The 24,646-nt window shown below is 46.0% G+C and overlaps 1 protein-coding gene across 1 annotated transcript in view; it reads left to right on the top strand.

Moving 5' to 3' along the window:
* Positions 1-23,437: 23,437 nt before the first annotated feature.
* PLXNA4 (plexin A4) overlaps positions 23,438-24,646 on the top strand; it is a 420,895-nt gene continuing 419,686 nt past the window's right edge. Inside the window, exon 1 of the mRNA XM_072784612.1 lies at positions 23,438-23,525. The gene's annotated coding sequence lies outside the window, so the exon portion shown is untranslated. The remainder of the gene's footprint in view (positions 23,526-24,646) is intronic.

Below are 24,646 nucleotides of genomic sequence, written 5' to 3'. Positions count from 1 at the left end.
GTGCCAGTTGGAGATCCCATCTCCCAAGCCTTAATGTAGACCCTGCCCTCCTACATGCTTGGTGAGCTGGGACCTGGGACCCAGGGCTTCTCCAATGGCAGAGACTATATTTTCAGCTGAAGCTTCTCTATCCAGGATGTTTTCCTGCAAGGCTGAATCTTGTCCCAAAGGTGGTCACAGAATTGGCACGTTTTGGGGCTGGACTTCCCCAACTTCTTCTTGCAGCCAAAGCTGGAACTCGAATCCTCTTAGGGGAGGTCAGTGAAGCTTCTGCTCAGAGACCAGACGCAATCACTGTCTGGATTATCTGCAACGCAGGGCTGCAGTGTAGCTGAGCAGAAGTGCTTTACAGGGGAATAATTCCCAACAAGGGATTCTGGTGACCTTATAAACAAAGAGACTGAAGGAACTTGGCTTCTCTTTTCCCAGGGTGGGATTAATGCCACCTAATTCTCTGTAATCCATTTGATTTTTTTTCCCAAGCAAAAAAAATACAAGTCCCAGGGGTCTGTGATGTTTCTTTGAGACATTTAAACTACCAATCACATTAGTGTGGGAGCTACTTGAAGGAATATTGAAACCAGCAAACTGACTATATGAAGAATAAAAACGTGGTATAGAAAGGAATGAAAAACAATTAATACATTCATTTCAAGGCTAAGAGCTCTTTTCTGGGTACTTGTGGGATTTATTTTTTTATTGATTAATTATAAATGGTTGATGGGAATATGCATTGGGAATTTTTGGTTAGGGTAGGGTTGTACGGGAGAGAATCTCTTGCTCCCTGTTTCTTCTGGTTCATAGATTTTTTTTTTTTTTTTTAAAGAGAGAGTGAGCATGAACAGGATAGGAGTGGGGGCAGAGGGAAAGGGAGAGAGAGAATCCAAGCACATTCCCCAAGGGCACCCAGCCCAATATGAAATCACAACCCTGAGATCATGACCTGAGCTGAAATCAAAAGTCGGATGCTTAACTGACTGAGCCACCCAGGGGTCCCTGGCTCATAGAATTCTACTAGCCCTTCCTGTACGATCAGAAAGAAGCTTCTTTCTACCTCTCACTGGTCCTCCAAGGGTGGAGGGGGATTCCACTAATCAGTGAGATGGTGAGAATCTGAAATTTTTTGTTTATGTATCCGCATGGGGCAGGATCTGCATCAGAGATGGCTTTTCATGTCTCTGGTCTCTCTTGTACTCTCTGACCTGGCTGAGATGGGAGACAGATCCTCTTCCGTGGCAACCCTCCTGGTGGTTGCTAGTTGTATGTTCTGTAGACTCAAACCTCCCCTGTGTTTGAGCACTAGGGTCGGGACTTGGAAAGAAAGAACTGGAAGCTTGTTTTGGTCTTAGGTCTAAACTGTGTCTTCTGCTCTTACCAGTAAAGACTCCCAGTATTTTTATTCCTGTTTAACTTTATATTTCAGCTGATTTTGTCATCAGAGGGGAGTGGGCTACTGTCAATGGCCCATTTTCATTGAGTGCCACAACTGCTGGCCATATTAGTGACCCTGATAGCAAGTATTTTTTTAATAAGGAATGCTAAGTTGTGTTTAGAACAATCAGCTAGAGAAGGGTTGGCTTTCTGGAGAATTGCTGGGACAAAGAACAAGGATATTGGGGTTATATGAGCTTGGATTTGAATCCTCATTCCTCCAATTATTAGCAGTGGACCCTGGAAGGTTATTTTATTTTATTTTATTTTTATTTTTATTTTTTTAATAAATTTTATTTTTTATTTTTTTTATTTTTATTTATTTATGATAGTCACACACAGAGAGAGAGAGAGAGGCAGAGACACAGGCAGAGGGAGAAGCAGGCTCCATGCACCGGGAGCCTGACGTGGGATTCGATCCCGGGTCTCCAGGATCGCGCCCTGGGCCAAAGGCTGGCGCTAAACCGCTGCGCCACCCAGGGATCCCTGGAAGGTTATTTTAAGTCCTCAACTCTTATATCCCATAGCTTCAAAGGGGGCATAATAAAACCCATTTCAAAATGTCACTGTAATGATTAATGATAATAGTTCTTTTTTTTTTTTTAAGATTTTATTTATTTATTCATGAAAGACAGAGAGAGAGAGAGGCAGAGACATAGGCAGAGGGAGAAGCAGGCTCCACGCAGGGAGACCGACATGGGACTTGATCCTGGAACTCCAGGATCATGCCCAGGGCAGAAGGCAGATGCCAAACCATTGAGCCACCCAGTGATTCCCCAACAAGCAATTCTTGAGTGGTTATTATGTGACAGGTATTATTCTAGCTTCCTTGTTCATATCAACCTTGTGAGGTAAGAACTTTACCTCTTTTTTTACATGAATGTCAGAGAAATTAGTAACTCACTCAAGGTCATATAGCTACTAACTACGCTTAACCTTTGCATTATACTGCCTTTTAACTGAACAAGAGATTCAATAATAAATGTATGTGAAAGTGCCTGCTACAGTGCGTGGCACATGGACAGCACCCAGTAAATATCATTTTATTTATTTTCCTCTCACTGGTGAGATGTCTGAGTCATAGGCTGCTCACTTTTAAGAGCACAAAGCGATTTTTACTCCTTTGAACTCCCCTTTTCTGTACCAATCCCCAAAGGCAGAGTTTAACTGGGACTTTGGATTCTTTATATTAAATATCCAGGCCCTGGTGTCCAGGAGATATAAACCCATGTTTGAACCTAGAACTGCCTATTTCTTTTTTGTAGGGTTCTGGGGTCAATCCAGAGCTGATGTTGACAGTGGCCATTGATAATGATTCCACTTAAGAAAAAAACATGCCTAGAAGCCTCTGGTAACAATAAGGACTTAAAGAAGCTGGTAGGGAGACAGAAGCAACATGATCATTTGATTTTATAGCATGTAGGTGTCATCCATGAAGGTTGCTCTGAAGCGTGCAAAGCCATGCTGAGTGTGGACCTTACACTACAACTCATGTAGTCAAAGGTGGAACAATACTTTGAGAGTCAAGGTCATGAGCTATATAAAGTGGACAAAGCTTTCAAATTTTGATTTAATTGTGTTTGACCTTCTTGAAAAGAACTGGGAACCTGATTACCTACTTAGCCAGAGTCAAGCCTGAGAAAAATCAGACCAGAGTCTGAAATATTGAGGTCTACCTGGAATATGCTCAGGCAGTCACTGGGGCTGCATATTATTGGGGGTTCACATGAGAAACCTTTTCTCTGTTAAGAGCCTTTGGGAGCAGCCCTTTCCTAAAGAGGTAAATTTGGCCAGTAAGTTGAGATCTGAGAAAGAATGAGAGATGCATCTTAGTCTTGGCTCCCTCATTGCTTTCCTCTTGTGTGAATTGAGGATTTTAACATCACCTTCTTTCTTAGGTCTTTGTTTTATGAGGAAAAGGATCAACATGTGCCTAGTGAATAAGTTACTGCTCCTTTGTCATGGGGGCTTCCATTCCCAAGGTGATTTCCTTTATTATTAGGTAATCCTTTATTGTATCCACATTCCAGAAAGTGAGATGAAGAAAGGGGAAAAAGAAATATATGTGTCCTCTCTTGAAGTACACTTTCTCAAGTTGAACCCATGATTTTCACTTATATCCCATTGGCCAGAACTTAATCACTTGGTCTTCATTCTAGATGATTGTGTGCCTAGCTGAGATTCTTTTATCTCAGGAAATGAAAAGAATAGAGGGTTACTAGTATTATTAATGGTTTCTACATTACTATCAGAAATATCTTTCTTTAAAAAAAACCAGAAGTCTCAATTAGATGAATTCTGGAGCTTCCTTTAAGAGGGAGTATATTTCTTTTTTTTTTTTTGGGAGTATATTTCTTTATATTAACTATTCCTTCAGCAAATATTCTCTCAATCTTTACTAGGCCTCTTATTTGCTAGGTGGTATAGTAAGTGCTTTGAGGATTATGAAGATGGACAAGACATATTATCTGATCTCAAGGTGTTTACAATTCATTCATTTATTCAATAGATGTTTGATAAAAAGCTTTTGTATACTAAGGATGTGCTCGGCTCTGGAGGTAGAAAGTGAAAAAAGAAGTATGGAGCTAGCCCAAAGATAGAAGGATAGATGAAATAATAAATATAATAAAAAATTTTTAATTGAAAAAAAAATAACAGAAAAGATTAACAAAACCAAAAACTGATTCTGTGATGTCATTAGTAAAATAGTTAGGGTGCCTGAGTGGCTCAGTGATTGAGTGTCTGCCTTTGGCTCAGGTCATGATCCTGGGGTCCTGGAAATCGAGTCCCACATCAGGATCCACACAGGGAGCCTGCTTTTCCCTCAACCTACGCTTCTGCCTCTCTCTCTGTGTCTCTCATAAATAAAAAAATAAAATCTTAAAAAAAAAAAAAAATAGACCTCTGAAAAACCTGATCAAGACAAAAGGGAAAATACAAATAAGTAAAATGGAATGAAAAAAGGAAAAAACTATAGACAGAGCAGGGTATGAATAATAAGCATACTACAAATAGTACTAGATGTAATACTAGATGTAATGGATATATTTTTAGGAAATATAAATATATAAGAAAAATCTTTGAGAACAGAATTAGACTAATAAATATTAAAGAAATTGAAATGGTAACCAAAGACCCATTATCTCCCCCCAAATCCAGACTCAGTTAGTTGTAAGGTTTCATTCTACTGAATTTATAAGGAACAGTGTATTTCTATTTATATATATACAATTCTAGAAATATATATATATCATTCAAGAAATAAATATTATTCTAGGTATATATACATACATATAATTCTAGAAAACATCATGAAGCATGTGACATTATATATTTATGTAAATAAAAACTCCATGTGCATAAAGATATACACACTTTATAAGAATGCATGTAAACAAAAGAGCCTCATTCATTTTATGGTAGCCAATGATCAAGGTAACAAGATTGGGAAAGGGGAATAAAGGAAATAAATAAATACAAGAATGAATGAATGAATGAATGAATGAATGGAGAGAGACCATACTGGGATGAATAGAGTATTGTTGATTCAATTCTTTGACCTATGGTCTAGTAGAATAGAAGAGTGGTAATCAAATTGTGATCATTAGGGCTTACAATTCAGTCAAAAAAAATAGGCATATTTCATTTAAAAAGTGAAATAAAGTGATTTAGACATTTTGGAATAATCTTGGTCATGGCAGAGTGGGGACACAAATCATGGTGTAGTGACTTCTATCTGGATGGAGGCTGGGAGATGAACTTGCAGAGACAACACATTCTAGTGGAAGAGACTGATGTGGCATAAAGCATGTAATTCAAAGAAGAGCAGAGAAAAAAATTAAAAGTGAAGATTAAAAATAAACCCAGTGGAAATGCAAAGGCAAGGACTGATAATCCAGTCTAGGAAGTAGAAGATATCTGAGCTGAGCCCACACAAACTGGGCAAATGACCCAGACAACTAGTCAGCCTGGGGCCATGTCTAGGTCCTCAAGTAGATCCTGATGTTGGCTCTGGACTATCCACAGAGCGCACGTTAAAGCTCTGTACAATCATGCACCACACATGTGCTAGTGTGACCTGAGAACAAATCAAATGATTAGTAATAAAACATAAGCTTGTATTCTGTTTCCTCAACTAGGAGGTGAATCCCTTTAAACCAGGCCCTAGTGCTGGGGTTTTGTTGTTGTTGCTGTTGTTTCTTTCCACGACCATGGCATTTAGATTTTGACTCCAAATTTGCACATGTAATGAGATGATTTATCATGGAAAATTATTGCATGATCATCAAAAAGTAATGAAAAGTTGTCACAGCCTTGCTTCTTAATGGCGTTTCTCACTGGCGTCCTTCCTCCTACCTTGAAAATGAGCTCTAGGAGTCTAGCATGGAGCCAACCCGGGGATCAGACACTGTTTAATTCACTCAGGCAGTCAACCATAAACACATTTTTCAGAAGTAAAGACAACTTCTGTAACTTTTTAATTAAAGCATAAAAGCCCTTAATTAAAGAGATATAAATCACCAAGAAACCTTTACATCTTTGGAATCTTCTGTGGCATTGCATGCATGTTTCCAGCTGTGTTCACTCTGACCTCAGAGACAACCTGGTCCAGAGAGGGAAGGGCAGCACTGCTTACCAGTGGGCCTGGAGCAGCTCAGCAGGACCAAGCATTCAGCGGCAGTGCTGAGCTAGAGATGCTGGCATGGAGCCTGTACTTGGTGGACGGAGAGAACATGGACCTCAAACGGGAGCACTCAGTCCCGTCTCTCCCTTAGCTAAGTCCACTCTTAGTTTTGGTCAGTCAAGATGGCAGTTGCCTCCAGGGGGTAGGAGGACAGGTCAAACAACACCACGAAGAAACAATCAGATAGTTTGAGAATATAATACATTCCACAAAGCCATCAAGCTGGGTTCCTCAAAAAGTCAGGGTCATGGCAGAAAGGAGTTGGAGGACTAGAGTGGATTATAGGATTCCAGACACCACAACTAAATACAGCGTGTGAACTGTGACCGCATCCTGATTGGAAATAGACACTAACTATGAAATGCATTCCTTCAGTTGATGGAAAAAAATTGAATATAGACTTGAGATTAGATAGCATTATGGAGTTATTCATTTTAGTATGAGTGATAATGGTATTGCAGTTAAGTAAGACACTGTTTTGTTCTCAAGAGAGGTATATGGAAGTATCTAGAAGTGAAATTTCATGATGTCAACAAAGGTGTCAGAATGACAACAACTATTGGGCATAGGTGGACGGCATCCATGGGTTCATTTGAGTAGTTTTTATACTGTTTATGTAGGTATGAAATAATTTTATACAAAATGTGGGGGATGAAAGAATGGTGGCCTCTTTTACTTTGTCTCTTGGAGACCTCCCTCCACATATGAGTCATAAGTCTGGTTGGGCAAGTGTAGCTGGACAAGTTTCCCTCTCTGTTGTCTGGATGCTGTGAATGCACATCTTTACAGCTCTTAAAATAATGTGGGCTTGGAGGTAGCTCTAGGAGGTAGCCCAGAGAATCTTTTGACTGGCTGGATCCACTGGGGAACTCAAGGTGATGATGAGGGTCCAGAATGGGAATGAGTCTCCAGGACCCATGCCCAGCAAAAATACATGTGTTTCAGTAGAAATGCCACTGGACTCGACCAAGAAATCTGCACACTTTCTAGCCACTGGGTGAAGTGGTCTCATCCTCCTGGGCTCAGGGGCTGATGAAGCACAGCTGCGGTGTGTGGTATGGAGATCTGCATGGGGCTATTTAAGGGACTAGGCTACCCTCACAGCTGGGGAAGTAAATGTCCCTGGAACACCCTTTTCAAAATCTGGAACATTCCTTTGTCAAAACTTAAAAAAGGCTTTAGTTTAGAGAGAGCTGGACCTTGGAAATTGCCTGGCCTCATGGTTTTCAAACAGCGCTGCCAAGAACGTCCAGGACTCTGGGGACGTTCCAGTTCAAGTCAAGACTCAGCCTGAAAGTCAAAAACCTAGTCAAAAACACTTCTCTCATGGAAGACGAGTACACTAGTATCCTAGGGCTACTGTGACAAAGTTCCACAGACCGGATAACTTCACAGAAATTTATTGTCTCACAGCTCTAGAGGCCAGAAGTTCCGAGAGCAAGATGTCAGCTCTTTCTGAAGGTGCTAGAGGAAGGTCTGTTCCAGGCCTCTTTCTTAGCTTTGCTAGTGCCTTGACTTGTGGCAGCATAGCTCCAGCTGGGGAGGCCATGACATTTCCCTTGTGTATGTGTGTCTGCGTTCACATTTCCCCTCTAAGGACACCACTCGGGGTGGATTAGGGGCCCACCCTACACCAAGGATACCTTGCCTTCACGAATTACATCTGCAATGGCCTTCTTTCCAACGAAGTCTACATTCAGAGGTACTGGGGGTTAGAACTGTAACATGAATTTTGGAGAGACACAATTCAACCCATTCCAGTGAGCTAGAGGGAAACTGGCTGGCCTCAGCTCCATAGATGCGCCTAGCATGGACACCCACACTTAGGTCTAGGTCTCCTGGGTCATCCTCAAGAGCTCTTGTCGCTACTGCAAGCCATCTGCTACTGAGGCTCAGACTCAAGCATCAAGAGATCCCAAGCATGCTTTTCTTAGCCCTAGTATACATGCCATTTGCTACTTTTGGGGTGCCCATCGTCCAGCCTCTTTCTATCAGCACCTGCTCTTTTTTGTGGGAAGTCTCCTATTGCGTGGTGCTTCCTGGGCAGTTAGTACTTGTTTCCCACTCTGAGAACTGAAAGGGCAGACTCCCTTCTCCTATCTCAGAGAGGCAGGGGGATGCATGCCTTAGATTCATTCTCCTGGGCCTCATCCTTGGAATGAGCGATGCCATGACATTCAGGCCATGGCAGCATGCAGACTAACTTGTTCCTGTGGGGTCGCCTTCTCGGGCCTCCTTCTGGTCATCCTCCAGAACTCCCTGGCATCCCATTCCCATGAGTCCCTGACGGTCTTCTAGAAAGTTCCATTTTTGTTTAAGAGAGAGAATCCGTTTCTGTCATGTACAGAAATAACCTCTGACTGGTACACCAGGTGTCACCGGTTACCTGGAGAGGGCGTTACTAAATTCACTTTAATTTAGAACGAACCGAAATACATTGCGAGGCCCCAAATATGACAAACTACCATTATGTGGATGTGGTTCTGGACTCAGGTCTGAGCGGGGACCTCCGACCTGTGCTCCGCGGGCCTCACCAACCCGGTGCAGCTGAGGTGAGCAGGGCAAGGAGGTGACCGCCAGCCCGCTGCCACAGGCTAGTGCATATCCAGGGACAGCCCAGACATGTCAGCCGATTTTATCTTGTTAAAATCAAGCCTAAACAAAACAGATAAGCGCTCTGTCACCTTCCTGAATTAATCCACATTCAGTTTATCTTCCGAGAGGTTGGCCATGGTGTCGTCGGTGTCACTGTAAACATCTGCTGGGTGGGTAGCTCTTACTAATTTAATTTGCTTTTGGATATGTGTAGGTAGGACCTCCCCTAATCCAAATAATTTGGAGTAATAGCAGCATCGAGGTGAGTGAAGTAATATGTGTGGTAAACCAAGGCCTTGGGGTTTTGTGGGTTTTGGTTTTTTTTTCCTGAAAGGAAAAAAAAAAAAGAAAAAGGACATGTTATGGGGGTATTTTTGATTAAACGCCTTAGCCTTGCTATGGTATTTATCTTCCCGTGGCAGCCCCTGATCCAGTCACAATGTATAATTCCATTAGCATTATCTCTCAATTCATTGGAGGGGGCTTCAGCCCGGACAAGAGCGGCGGAACAGGCTGCACTGTTCAGAAGGCTTATTTCTTATTTCTCCAGCAAGTTTATTCCTTTATCGGCAGCTCGTTTAAAAGGAGCTAAAGGGGAGCCGGTCAAATCATTAAGTGAGAATTTAATGTGGGTTTTTAAAGGCAAACCCAGAAGCCTTTTTTTGGTGGTGGTGGGGGTGTGTGGAGGTTAAATTAAATAAGTGAACAATGCCTGCACAGCTGGCATAACTGTTGGCAAAGGATAATATTTAAAGGCCGGCCTCGTATTTTTAAGGGAGGTTTTATCTTTGTGCTTTTAATGAGGGAAGTGATTTTGATCGGGTGTCGGGACTGCTGGGTGTATTCTCGTCGAGCCACGGAGTGACCTTGTGACTTTGTTTCCCCACCCCACTCCCATCTTTGTCTCTTGGCCACCACAGAGGGAGAGCTGGGGGGAAGAAAGGGAGGATCTTCTTGAGCGCCTGCAGAGAAAGAGGAAGGCAGCTGGGAAGGAGATGCGGTACTTCTCGTTTGTCGTGCTGACGGCACGCAGGGTTCACGGGGAGAAATGAATCGCACAGAAAATCCCCACACCCCGTTTGGTTTTAAGCCTCCTCTCCCAGAGGGGTCTTTGGCTTCATGCACTGCCTGAAATCCCCTCCCTGGATTTGCTTCCCCTCCCTCCCTCGTTCACCCCCTCTCGGAAGTGCGCATCAGTCCAAAATAGTCAAAAGACAAACAGCAGGTGGAAAGAGAAGAAGATGCCAGGGGTTGAGGAGCCACGTCCTAAAGACTCCTGGGAGCTGCTTGTGTGGCCTGATGCTTATAATCCTGTTTCCCGGGAGAGGGATTTGAGGTGCCGAGAAAGTACATGCTGTGTGGAATTTGGAGAGTGGAGTTGGGAGGCCCTCAGACGGATAGATGTCTGCCTTAGCCATTAGAAATGGCCTGGGTGGCTCAGCGGTTGAGCGTTGGCCTTTGGCTCAGGGCGTGATCCTGGGGTCCTGGGATTGAGTCCCACATCGGGATCCCCGCAGGGAGTCTGCTTCTCCATCTGCCTGTGTCTCTGCCCCTCTCTCTGTGTCTCTCATGAATAAATAAATAAAATCTTAAAAAAAATTGCCATCCTAAGACATCAGAAAGGCAGCAGGGAACAAACCTGTGCTAAGTGCTTCATATGCATTATGTTGTTTACAAAGAGTTTCCAAGCTTTTTTTTTTTTTTTCTTAAAAATCAGGACCCTTATTGGTAAATTTTTTGAGCAATCCCAATACATGTATGTTTATTTATTCATAAGTTATATATATGCTATTGTTGTAATGTATTATGTATAATATAGGAGCAACTATATATGCTTGAAAAGAAAGAGAAAAAGAAATAAAGATCGAAGTTATACTTTTCCCTTGAATCTCCATCGAGTCTTGGGGATACGCTCGATGCTCACAACCTACTCTGACAATTTCTTCTCCTCACAGCTATGGCTGTGAGATAGTTTTAGTAGCTGAGATTGTTTTGGTAATTTGCTCAGAGCTGGGATTGTAACTCATGTCTTCTGATTCCAGATCCAAGGTCTTTCTATCACACACGGCATCCCTTCCTTCTCTCCTCCTATCCTCTCGCAGCCCCGATGGACAGCTCTGCATTCCTATGGCCCGCTATTCCCTCCTTTTTCTGTTTCAAGGCTCTCCATATTGGTCGAATCTGTAGGGATAACTCTTTAAATATTGATCGGCCCAAATCAGTGCCAGTGATCCTATTCCTCTTTGCCAGACACTCATTTTCCCCAGCTTCTCTTGCAGCTTGGAGTGACCATGTGACCTACTACGGACCAATCAGACATGCAGGAGTGTTCTGAGCAATTTCACCTGCTGTTAGAAGGGAGAACGACTCTAGAAAAGAGCTCCCCAGCACTTCTTTTCTTCTTGTGAGTCTTAAATATGATTATGTGAGGGGATGCTTGGACCTGACTTGGGCCATGAGGAAATGAATCTCAAGGCCAAAAGTCGACTTATTAAGGATGAGACACAGACAAAGCAGGACGAGACTGACTGGCTCCTTGAGAACCTCACTGAGTCCCTGCACTGGACCAGGAACCACTTACCTCCAGGCTGCTCCTGTGAGATATTAAATGTCTTCACTGCTTAAATAGATAGGTGGATATTTTGTTACTTGCAGAAGCAAAAGCCTTGCTAACTGACATAGTCTCCATTCGACAATTCTGATCAGCATCTCCCATCCTCAATTCATCATTTTGTTAGTTTCTTTCTGTTCCCCAGTCTACATGTTAGCTTTTTTTGAGGAACCAGGCTTGATTCATAGGGTATAAGAAGTTACATGATCCAAAGATCTTTTTAGACTATGAACTATTTTCCTGACTCTTTACTGTTTTATCTTTCCTAATTGTATTGCTATGCGCATGTTTGTGTGTTACAATGGCTTGTTCTATTTCTTTCCTTTGGCTAATTCTGCCCACACCCACCCTCTCATGGTTCCCAAAGCTTGCCTTCTTTGGAAGCGCATTTTATTCTTTTGCTATGACCCACTTCAGGGCCCTTTGTACTGGCTGCTTCCTCTCCCCATGTCTTCACCTAGCTGGTTCCTTCTTGTCCTTCAAGCCTCAGCTCAGATGTTACCACCTCAGAGAAGTCTTTTGTGAATCTTCAGCCCTTGCAGTGCTAATTTTCTTCATAAAACCAACCACTACCTGAGATTATCTTGTTCATTCATTCAATTCGTTCACTCTTGCCTCCACCCACAATGCACACTACACAAGGGCAGAGACTCAGTCTGCTCTGAGCTCCACTCAAGAGTCCCTAGGAGTTGGCACACAGTAGGAGATCAGAATATGTTCATATAACCAATGAATGAAAGAAAGACTAAAGGGGAAGCTCCTTTTTATCTATTAGCTTAGATTCTGCTTAGTGCATGAATAAAGCCAATAAGATCTTTAAAATCAAAACAAAAGAGAGAGAGAAAGGAAGGAATGAATGGAGATGATTTACCTGCTCATCTGAGTCCTGGTTTCGTCCCACAGGGATATTTCAGTATTTTGAAACAGGGGTCCTTAAAAGTAAAGCAATCAGGAACTCTATAGAAGTGCTGTGTAAATATTGTACCGTCATGAACTTTCCATAATTTAAAATCCTTTTTTTTTCATAATTTAAAATCCTAACTTCGAAGAACATACATTAGTGTTGTTATTGTTTCTCATTTAGATGAGCCTTCTTTTAAAAATATTGTAACAGCGGAGACGCTTTTAATAAAAAAAGGAATAGTTGTAATTTCAGTATGGTGTTATGATCAGAATCGAGAATAATTGCTTTCTGAATTGAATGATGCTCTCTCCCTTACAATCTCACACTACCTGGTGAAGACTTTTATCTCCGCGTTGATAACATATTAGTGCACTTATTTGTTGACTGTGTTGTTCTCCATTCACCTGAAAACCCCTAAGGGTAAGGACTGTGCCTGAAACAGCTTTGATGTGCGGCACAGTGACATATGGTAGGCATAAATGTTTTTTGAATGGATAATTTTAAACATGATATCAGTTACACAAAGTATCCCCTTGGCATATTTCACTCTCCAATTACAGTGAAATTAAAAAAAAAAAGAAACCTTTATGGTTCCACAAAAATCTGTAATATCTGTTTTGATCTTTGGGAGATATCTTTATCATCATTACCATTATCATTTCACTCTTCCTTTCTTAAGATGCACTCTCTCTTTATGTAGTATTTATGCCTGAATAAGCATGAAGAATCAGGAAGGGACATCCGTGTCCAAAAGGTGTTGATGAAAGCACTGGAGGGAAAGAGATAGGATGCTTTCATTTTATTTGCAGAAGAAAATGATGAGGCTTTCAATAATACTGATCGTAACATGGGAGGAAGCATAATTAGGAATGGCAAAGGGACATTTAGGCTGGAAATTTGGAAACATTCCTTCACAGAGAGGTGCATTTGATGATGGAATAATTTCTCCCAGGAAAGAGAGAAGAATGCCATCGTTCAGGTCATTTAAGACAAACAAGAGGATGAGAGAGCAGTCATTATTTATAGCTTGTCACAGAGGAGGTGGATGTGGGACAAAAGCGTGTCCAGTGCCCAGATCTACAGTCTATGGGAAGAGATGACACGAGCCGACATTGAGCCTCTTACCTGTGATCTCTTAGAGACACTGGGACCCCTGGCCTGGATTTTAGGCTCTTAGGAAGCTTCTGCGACTAACCAGGTAGGGAACAGAGGGATGGAAAGAAACTCCCTTGGAGTAGGGAGAGGCTGCCCAGTGGGAAGAAGGACAAAAACAATCTGAACACACACAAGGAAAGGCTGAGGACTCAGGGGAAAATTTGAAAGCCAAAGGGAAACAGTGAAAATCCAGAAAGCTGAATTATTTGAGCCTCCACTTGACAACTGATAAGGTTCCATAGAGGCCTGTGCTGGGCAAAGGATGGTATGTCTGGTGAATGAGGTGAACAGGACAGAAGGGGGAAGAGGCAGGTTTAAGGTAGTTCTGCATCATCTCGTTACTTTCATCCCACTCTTTGACTTGACTATATTTCTGATTTCATCCTTGACTTCCCTCCCTGGTGTTGGTGTTGAGTGGGACATCAAGACCCATCAGTCAGCTTCGCTAGATATTTCCCCCAAAGCATGACGGTTGAATTCAGTAAACATTTACTGACTCAACACAAAGCCCATGCTGTGGAAGATAATGACAATGAGCACATTAACAACTAAAACTTCAGACCCTTGAAGACATCAGAGGTCGTTTCATCCCAACTTCCATCTTCACCTAGTTTTCCAAGTGATGGAGAACTCCAAGTGATGGAGAACTTACTACCATCCAAGGAAATCTATCCTGTCTTTAGAGAGCTCCGTTAGAAAGATATTCTTTTTATTGGGCCAAAATATTTCTACATAAGATACATTCCATTCACTCATCCTATCTTGATATCTTGAAGTTATATAGAGCTAATGCAGCCCTTCAAATATTTGAAGCTGTCATATTCCCTTGAGTCTTACTTCCCTGAAGCCGAACATCATCAGTTCCTTTGAATGTTCCAAATATAATAGGGTTTGGCCAATTTCTCTTGAATGTGGTCAAGTTTTTCCTGAAGTGCAGGACCTGGAACTGTATACAATAATCTGGGTATTGTTTAGCTGTCTCAAAGTAGAGCAGGGCTATGGTTGCGTGTTCTTTGGGACTCTGTTCTTTATTAATATAGCTTCTAAGATCATTGGCTTTGGCAGCATCTCACCATTGATTCACATGGGTAACCTACTGTCAACTCCAGCTTAGACTCTAAAAAAAAAATGTGGTTACATTTCCTTGATCCTGGATTTACAAAGTTATTTCTATGCTTATCTATAGGACCTTGGCTGTACCCATATTACACTTCATTTTGTAAAATTTCCCCATAATTTTAGCACACAAAATTGCTTTTGGTTACAAACAGTAAATTCTATGTTGCTAAGCTTTGATCATATACTTGTAGCCTGAATGAAAGAGGTTCTTCTTGATTCTACATTAAGATCCATGGCACCAAATACATGCAAAATATCCAAAGTAAATGCAAAATCAACCCTTTCAAAGTGTAGAAAAATTACAAAGGTCTTTTTTAAAATTTATTTTATTTTATTTTATTTTATTTTTACAAAGTTCTATACTGGGTGGTCTTTTGAGGAGCCATCAAAAAAAGGAATTACATCATATACTCTGAAAATCTGAAAGACTTTCTAAAAACCTCCCTTTTTTCTGACTGATGCTCATGGATCTCAGGACTCCCTATCTTCTCAGCCTTCCTCTTGCCTGGCACTCTCATCCTCACCCCCAACTTCCATCCTAGGCTGCTGCTTTATTTCTCCCCTCATTACTAAATTCTTTTTCTTTCTGGAGTGCTCCATGTATTTTCAAATGTTAATCAGCTAAACTTCTCTTACCTCTTCCGTTCCTCAGCATGATGCTCCAGGTCAACACCAAAATGCCTTATTAAAGCACAAAAAAGCCCAATATTAAGCAAAAGTTGCTTTCTCCTTTTGATAGGAGGAGGATTATAAATACGTATTTATATTTAATATTTTTCTTTTATTGCGGTCGTGGACACATGTGATGACCATGCCTCCTGTTTTCTTATCCAGGTTATGAGTAAATCTGTTGAAAAGGGTTACTTGGAGAACAGAGCTCGGATACCGATCCTAAGAAACCTTCCTGTGGGTTTTCTCGAAGCACTAATGAACCATCTTCGGGGGTTAACCATTCAGGCAGCTGACCCATTCAGCCCACATTGCCCCATGTTCTAAGGATTTTATTAAAGAGTCTATCAAGTGCCTTGATACTCTTTTGATTCAGATACTTTCTCTTTCGTTTCCTTGATCGAAAAATCTCAGCACTCTGCTGAGTTAGGGAGCAAGAACAGCCTGACTGGGTTTGTTCTTTGAGATCCCAGAGGTAATCCTTGTGATCACTGTATCTCTCTCTAAATAATCATATGTCTACTTTTTACTGAACTAGTGGTTAACATTGTGCCAAGCTCATCAATTTATATTTTCCAGAACTTACCTTATTTTCATCTCTCATAAAACTGGAATGGCATTTTGCCTGCCTAATCCTTCCTTACCTCTCCGTATATAGATTAATAATTCACTATGGAGTGCTCACCTGTTAATATGTAAATTATTATTAGCATCATTGTCATTTTAGCCTGCACCGCCTCTGGGTGTTAGTTTTCATGAGTTTACTGATCCCAGTGTAGAAGAATATCGCCTTTGCCTTGAATCAAAAGTTACGTGCTTTGTCACAGAAAGGATTTCTGGATCATTCCTGGAATCTGTCTCTGATCATTTAGAGACAAACAGAAGTCCTCAGGCCAAGAAGGACACTGGTGGGTCTTTAGGAAATAAGAGATGAAGACTCATGTGGGTTGTGCACCTCATCATGCCCGACAGACAGACTGCTGTGTGACCTTCATGGCAGCCTACAAATGAGGAGCAAGATGGAGCAGATAGTTGGAAACTGGAACAAAGGCAAGCTCGACTATGATACAGATGGGGTGGAGGAGTGGTTGGCTGGATTCAGGAAGAGAGAGAGTGGAGGACTAGAGGCGTGATGAAGATGCTTTTAGCAGCAGTATTTTTTGTTCCTTTTTAACAAGCTTTTTTAAAAAATGGAGAACGTAGTACTTGCACATGGTAAAATGTCAAAAAGAACAAAAGATGTACAGTAAAACAATAAAATATATATCACTCTGGCTCCCACTCTGAGGTTTCTACTGGTAACTTCCAGAATGTTCTATGTATATACGAGCCTATATGGATATATACATACTATTCCATATGCTGAAAATATGCAAATATATATACAAATACTCCTCTTTCTCCTTTTTTTTTTCTTCAGAGCATAGATTACATAGATTTACTTCATTTGTTTGAGATCTACACTGTGTTCTATTGCAGGGGTGTACCATAATTTTAACAGTAGTGTTTGGAGGGAATGAAAACAGAATTGTGGCCAAACACAGGGTATTAATCTTAAATTTGAAGGGGGGGCAGGAAACAACAGGTGTTACAGGTTTACACTTCAGATACCTAAGTAACCTGAGATACGTCACTTCAATGTCCCTTGCCTCAGTTTGCCTAGCAGGAAAAGGAAATCACATTCCTTCTTAATTCCAGTGTTGAAAAATATGAAAAAAAAAAAAGAAAGAAAGAAAAATCTCCTTAAATACAAGATTTGGGAAAAACAGCTACTGGAAAGGGTATACATTAATATTTTCTTATCATCTAGCAGTGGGATGTGGGCAGGAAGGCAACTCTCACTCTGGCTATAGCTATGCTAAATTGAGCTGATGGTGGTGATGTGTTTGCTGGGTGTCTGTGAACAGTCAGCTGAGTAACTAAACAGGCCTCATCTGGGCTGACCCACCTTATCGTGGCCTGTTGCCAGGCCCGGGGGTGTCCTGGGAAATGTTTAACAATGGGCTTTCCCCCAAAATAAGAGCCCTGGTGTGTAGTGCTGATTCCCGTGGTGTAAATATTTCCACCATGACTGATTTCTGGCTATAGTATGCTGGCATTGAATGTAGAGGTGGGGAGAGAGGCACACAATTGGTTGCATACCGCTGCAGCCTGCGGGCTCTGAGGGGCCTCACCAGGGACACCCAACATTTGTAAAGCCTGCAGTCTGCAGGAGTGTACTGGGAGGAATGCCTTTAACAACAGAAGAAGGAGGGATACCTGGGTGGCTCAGCAGTTGAGCGTCTGTCTTTGGCTCAGGGGCATGGTCCTGGAGTCCCAGGATCGAGTTCCACATCGGGCTCCCTGCATGAAGCCTGCTTCTCCCTCTGCCTGTGTCTCTGCCTCCCTCTCTCTGTGTCTCTTGTGAATAAATAAACAAAATCTTAAAAAACAAAACAAAAACAGAGGAAGGAGAATTGGGCCAGAAGGAGAAATGGGGTCAGGTTACAGAGGCCTAGAGGGAGATGTTAAGGAGGAAAGAGGTCACCTTGGGCCCATGCACCATCTCTGGAAACTCCCTGAGACTGTTTGGGGCTTTCTTTCTACCCTCACTTAGCATAGGCACCTCTGTTGTTCTTACCCTTCCCCATTGCTACTTTCTTCCCTCTCCCTTTCTTCCTACCCCTTGTTCATGCCTTGGCTTTGCTGACAACCCTTGGGCACTGCTTGGTTCTCCAGAAACCACCAAGGATTGAGAAGATCCCCTGAAGCCCAAGAGAAGGCGATGTGACAAAGTCTTCATGGGACACTGTGTGGTGGGGAAACTGCACTGTCCGCTTCCAGCCACTTCTTGTTTCCAGTCTCTTCTTGCTGTGACACAGAAGAGTCCCTGGACCTTCCTCCTGCCCTGCAGTGTGGTAAGGGCCAGGGTCAAGTGTAGAGAACTCTTCTAGCACCATAGGGACTGGTATTCACACTGGAGTCCACACAATCTGACCTCCAAGAGGCTCCTCTGAAGGCAGGTGCCATTCAGCTTGTTAAAAAGAATAGGATCCAATGCCCCTTTGCACTTCAGTGTTGCGTGTCTCTGAGGCTGACCATCTGGAACTGACTGCATCCAACTTCAGGTAAGCGTTGGACTCGAGCATTCTGTGTGCTGATGGTTTCCAGCACCCTGGCTGGGTTTTCTCATTTTCACTTGACACATTGAGATATGCTAAGAGGCTTGATGCAGGGGCTCTGAAGGGAGTTCCTGGCAGGGCACATATTGGTGCCCAGTCCCACCCAGTATGGTTGGTCTCATACACCAAGCATGTCCCCCTCTGCCCTTCTTATTCTGAAGCACAGTGGGAAAAAAAATAAAGCCCAGTGGGCTCAAATAATAAGAGTAAGAGGCCAGTGAGGCCAAGGCCAGGGAAAGGATTCCCTCTCCGCAAGTCACTGCGTTAGTCATCTATAGCTTTACAATGGAGCACCTCCAAACATCTTGACTCTACTCCACAATGTCCAGGACCTCAGTTGAAAAACTAAAAACTAGAATTATCTGAAGATTTGACTGGGGCTAGAGAATCTTCTTCCAAAGTGGCTTGCCCATGGGATGTCAAGTTGTGCTGATGGCTGGTGGGAAACCTTGGTTCCTTTCCAAAGACTGCTAGGGGATCCTCACCACATGGTGGTTCACTTGCCCCAGTGAGTGACACAAAAGACCAAGCTGGAAGCTGCCATGTCTCTTATGATCTAGCTTAGAAATCACACATGATCACTTGTGCAGTAATGTTTTCTTGGCCACCTAAGTCAGCTCTGATTCATGGCGAGAGGGGACTGCAGGAGGGTGTGAGTACCAGTCGGTGAGGATTGTTAGGGACATTCTGGAGGCTGGCTGTCACAGTTGTTTAGGAGATGAAACTTAGACCACACCATCATCATCTTGGAAATATATGATACCAGATGCCAATGGTCAACCCATCAGCCCAAACCCATCTTCATTACGAGGAAAATGACTTCAGGCTTTTGTGCTCTTTGCACCCTAGTCAGAAGGGCCAAGCACCTCACCTAAGCTATTTGGCAAGTGAAGTAGGCAGAAGCAAGATGGAGCCTTCGTGGGGGAGCCATGAATTATATCTAATCCTTGGAATTCAGGCACACTGTAGGATCTCATGCCTCCTGGGACTGAAGTGCTTACATTTTCTTGTTGAACAAAATACAGAACTGGATGGAGGGGCACCTGGGTGGCTCAGTGGCTGAGCATCTGCCTTCAGCTCAGGGCATGATCCCAGGGTCTCAGGATCGAGTCCCCCATCGGGATCCCCGCGGGGAGCCTGCTTCTCCCTCTCCTGTATCTCTGCTTCTCTCTCTGTGTCTCTCGTGAATAAATAAATAAATTATATATATATATATATATATATATATATAATTTTTTTTTTTTTAAAGAAGAACTGGCCAGAGCTGGGACTCTGCTGTTTCTGGCCAACGAAGTTAGATCACATCCTCTCCCTCCCTCCCCCAACCCCCCCAACCCCCACACCTACCCTGCCACTATATCCTCTAACTTTTGGTTCTTACAGTTGAAAATGCAAGTTTATGTGTTAGCTGTAAGAGAAGGAAGAATTCTGAAGAGGAGTGGTGGGTGAAAGGGTCTGGGAAGGCAGGAGAGAAAGATTTGGATCATAGGAGCTGCTTAGGGCCCAGATGACCAAGATCTACCCAACGTGTAAGGGGGGTGGGGCGGGCATCCTTCCTATCTTGGTACCAGCCTCCTGGCATGGCCTGGGAAGTCCCAGCAGAACAGCAGGGCTGGCTGTGTCCAGCAGTATAGGTGGGCAGAGGCGACGAGAGTGATGTCCTTCTCTAGGCAGTAGACTTCAGTGATGGGGCCCATGGAGAATGACATGATCAGACTGGCCCCTAAGCACGACCACCGTGTGTGTGTGTGTGGGGGGCTGTCTGTGACATAATGAGGGGAGACAGGAGGGGTTGGTCAGTAGAGGCCGAGTCTGCGTGAGCAGGGCAGGCTGGGAGCTGAGAGTCAGGTGTTCACATGTGTGTACCCTCGCTAGGACCCACAGGCTCAGGAAGCCTGGGACCAAGGCCCACACCAAGTTCAAGCTACAATCAGGGACTGTGGTGACTCAGGGGCGCCCCTCCCCCACCCTCCTCCAGGGACACTCATTTTTCTGTCCTTTTTTTACGGTTCTATGGCCCAGAGTCCCAAAAATAGAACCCCTGGGCTAGAAGCTTACTTAACCCCTTAGGAATCAGAGGAAAGAGTAAGTTTGTTTCAATGGATGGAGAATCTTGAGAGTAGCCTTTAGACCCCCAGGGGGCCGCTTGCTCGGATGCCGACCAGAGCTTGCTGGGGTGTGTAGTGGACAGCAGGTGACACACCCAGGAAGCCAGGGGCAGTGGGGAGCTGGGGCCCTTCCTGCTGTCTGCAAGGCATGCAGCCTCGTGTCGCGGGGGACGCCTCCCTCTCTTCCCAGTGTGTGCAGCGACTCGGGATAATGTTGATATTTCCACTCTCCTGCAGGTGGCGCCACAATTTAGGTTTTTAAGGCACCAGCGGCCTGAGGTTTTCATCCAGGGCTCGGTGCACCGCACAAAACCCAGCCAAGGGGCCAGCTCTTGGGGGAAAAAAATTTCTCTGTAGCACCACCAGGCTCCGGTGATTTATTTAACAAGCAAATCTGGCTTTTATCAACTTAAATAGCAGTTCTGTTCCTAGGCTAATAAAATGGTGGTAGCTAAGTGAGGGAAAACTTAAGGTTTTCTTCTCCTCTCTCCTATTAAATCTGGCCCTTTTATTCCACCGTGAGGGATCGGCCAATACTTTTCTCCTGAAGGCCCTCAATAAACCACAACCAAATTGCCATAAAAAAATCGCCTTCTTAGAAGATAAGACTTTATGAAGCAATATGACTTTCAGTTCCCCCTCTTGTGGCCGTGGGGCCTGGCAATGACTACCTGTTTTCTCACCAGCCTGGAGGGGAAGAGGTGACGTACAGAGCCAGTGTCAGCTGGGGAGAAAGCTTGGGTCCCTCGTCACCCCTCACCAGCTGTCAGGGGCTGCAGGAGGCTTGAGAGGGAGAAGGGTTTGTAATTAATGCAGAAACCCATTTTGCACTGTTACAGAGCTTGCCCTTCCCAGCGTGTCTGTTCATAGAAGAAGGGTCAAGACGACAGAGGACCTCCCCCCCCCCCCCAATATTATGCCATTTAAAAAAGCATATGTCCTTCTGCAAAGCAATGCTAATTCCTTGGGTGTGTGTTGCGCTTAGAGTTTCCAAATGCATGAAAGGGTAGCATCTCCTTTGAATGGCACTACCTGTAAGGGCTGAGTCGGGCAGGTGAAAATGTGACATCTCCGGATTATCGAGCTCGTGGGTGGCAGTGCTCAGACTAGGACCCTGGTCTTCACGCTTCCAGTGTAGAGTCCTACTCATCCCACCCCAACCCACTCTCCAGCCTTGAGAGAGCAAATCCAAGGAGCCATAATAATAACAATAATAGTAATAATAATAAAAATCAAGCCCTGCACAGTTGCTAATTTGACCCTTCCTGGTCTCGCTCACAATGACATTATAACCACCCTTTCAACATGCCTCTCATTACTAACTGGAAGGGAAGGAGGGTAAAGGTGGTTGGCCCAATGGCCCTGTTAATGATGAAAGAAACAGCCGGGGCCCCTCACCTGCCCATTGTTGGGCCAGCTTTGTATCCCACTCCTTTTCTGGCCATTTGGTTCTGTTATTACTCTTCAGGCACCACATGGCATCCGTGTTTCTGAATGAAAATAAATAACACCACACACTAGGCAGGAGATAAAGAATAATAAATATATTTTATTTGCCACCTCTAAAAAAGGTCTTTGACTTCCCATCCATCCATCAGAAAATGACCCTGGGGCTCACCAGCAATATTCGTGTGTGTGTGTGCGCACACACACACACACACACACACAAGCACAGGGAGGCTACAGGAAGGAAAAATCAGTTGTATTAAAAATACACGTTAGAATGGCAGCAAAGCTGTTTTCTTGCTTCCCCTCTCTTTTAGCATTTTTATGACATACCCTGAAAGCCGAGTGGCAAGCAGAGATTTGAAAGGCTTGCCTGCCCCGCTCCCCACCCCACTGCTTTTATTAAGCCATGGTCCGTAAGTGACCCATTACGGTTTTCTATGTGGCTGTCTGCCTGTCACCTCCGGGAAAGGCCTGTGATGGTCCCGTACAGCAATTTTAGAGCTGATGGCTGAGAGTGGGGTCAGGACCATGTGAGGACAGCCTTACAGGAGCCTGAGCCTGGGCACCTCTTTAAATTTTGCATCCTGGGGACCTCACCCTGGCCTCGGTCTGCCTAGACAGGCGTTTGGCCCTGGGCTTCCTCTGCCCGGATGCGAGTCCTCGGAGCAGCAGCAGTGAGTTATTTTGTTATGTGTTTCTCTGGACTTCCGAAACTAACCTGATATTGTGTGCTTTATCTAGAGTCTGGGATCCAGGGTTTCTGAGAATAGAGGAGCCAGATCAATGTATTAACGCTAGCTAATAAGATAACTCCTCGCTGCTTTCTGGGCCATGCAATACTCAGCGGAGGACCAGAGGCTAAAAGGGCTCCACTCTGTCTCCCGGAATACCCTGTAACCAAACAAGCAAACGTCTGGTTTCCTCCTGGCGCTGGCGGCTCATCTTTGCACGGAGGCGCCCACCTTTGAGAGCCAAGCTTCAGCAAGGCGCGATCTAGCCGGGCCCTGCCTGACCTGCCAGGCGGCCCACCCCGGGGGCTCGTAGAGCTGGGTAGTTCGCAGCTCCTTTCCAAGGCTCCTCGGTTTACAACTCGGATTTCTGTGAAAATCTAACCCCTACAGGAAGGTGTAGGGATTTATGCCGTCGTCAATCATTTCCACCTAATGGCAAGATTCTCAGGAGATGTTTTGATGGGAGGGACAGTAATGGGCAGGAAGTTGGCTGCCTATGGGAAAAGGAAAGTTGGGGAGGAGTGTGAGGGGGGCGGCCGACACCCCGCGGCTCCGCTGGCCGCTCCTCGGTGATGGTGGCGCACGAGGGGAGGCAATGGTGGCGCAGCGGAGGTTGCGCCCTGGGACTCTGGTGGGGGTAGGGGTGCGGGCCGGGGCCTTAAGCGCGGAGTGGGTACCCAGGGCGGGATCTCTTAGGCGTCTCCTGGTGGGTGGGGGCCCGTTCCCGGGAGGGCGAGGCAGAGGGTTCAGGGGTGGCGCTACCCACTTCCCATCCGGCCTCTCCTCTCTGCCAGACGACTGCCTAAACCGCAGCAACGTGGAGATTTCTTTCTTCGGACCCCGGAAAGTGCCCTGACGTCGGCATTGTCTGTTTGGCTGCGGTCTGGGTTGCGGAGACGGGGAGCCAGGTCGGCCTCTCCTACACACCTGGATTCGAGTCAGGTTCCGGAGCAAGCTCCAGGGCACTTGGCCATTCATGCCCGGAGCTCCCCCGGGCCTCGGTCCGTGGGGGCCGCAGTGGGGGGTGGGGGGTGCCTCGGTGGGGTGCGTGCGCCCGCGGGGGCCCTGCGACCGTCGGCGTGCCCATCCGGGGAGGCTGAGCCTTGCCCCCTTCCGAGCGCGCGCCCCGCGCCCCTGCCCCCCGCGCCCCTGCCCCCCGCGCCCCGCGCCGCGTCCCCCTCCCCCTCCGGCCAGCGCCGCCCGGGGCAGGGGCGCCGAAGGTCCGCGCGGGGCGGCGCCGGCGGGGGGCGCGGGGGGCAGGGGCGCGGGCCCGGGCCCCGGGGGAGGCGCCCCTGCCCCCTCTGCCGGCCGCCCTCCGACGGTCCGGGTGTCAGCCGCGAGCTCCGAGCCAGCCGGGGCGAGCCAGGGAGGGAGCGGCGGCGGCGGCGGCGGCGGGGGAGGGGAGGAGGCGAGGGAGGGAGGGAGGGAGGGAGGGAGGCAGGGAGGGCGGAGGGAGGAGAGGAGGACCCAGAGAGCGCCAGGCAGCTGGAGTTTTTGCAGCGCTTGGCCGGGCTTCAATGCACAGCAGCAGCGAGCCGCGGCGGCAGCAGGCAGCCCGGGAGCTCCGGCGGCGGCCGAGCCAGCGGCGGCCCCGCTCCCTGCCCCCTGCAAACTTTGCGAGCGGCCCGCCCGGGGGGCCGGGGGCGCGCCCGGGAGGCCCGGCTCGGCCCGCGGCCGCGCTCTCCGCCGCCGCCGCCACCGCCGCAGCCCCGCGCCTCCCCGGGGAGCAGCCGGCGGCTCCCGCGGCCCCGCAGCCCCGGGCCCGCGGCACTGGCCGGCCGGTCCCCCGGCAGGGGCGGGGGCGGCAGCAGCAGCAGCAGCGGCGGCGGCGGCGCGGCGGGCCCGGGGAGGCGCGCGGAGGCGCCGAGAGCGCTCCCCGGCGGGTCCCCCGCGCAGTCGCCGCGCCCGGGCAGCGGCCCGACCCGGGGAGCATGGGCGGCGCGGAGTGACGCCGCCGTGCCCGCTTGGCATCAAGGACATTCAGCCCGCGGGGTGGGCACGGAGGGGGCAGCCCCGCGCGAGAGCCGCC

This window comes from Canis lupus, chromosome 18 (genome assembly GCF_048164855.1).
Source record: "Canis lupus baileyi chromosome 18, mCanLup2.hap1, whole genome shotgun sequence".
NCBI classification, from domain to species: Eukaryota; Metazoa; Chordata; class Mammalia; order Carnivora; family Canidae; genus Canis; species Canis lupus.
Note: the sequence above shows the minus strand (reverse complement) of the source record. Positions and strands in the feature narration are given on the sequence as shown.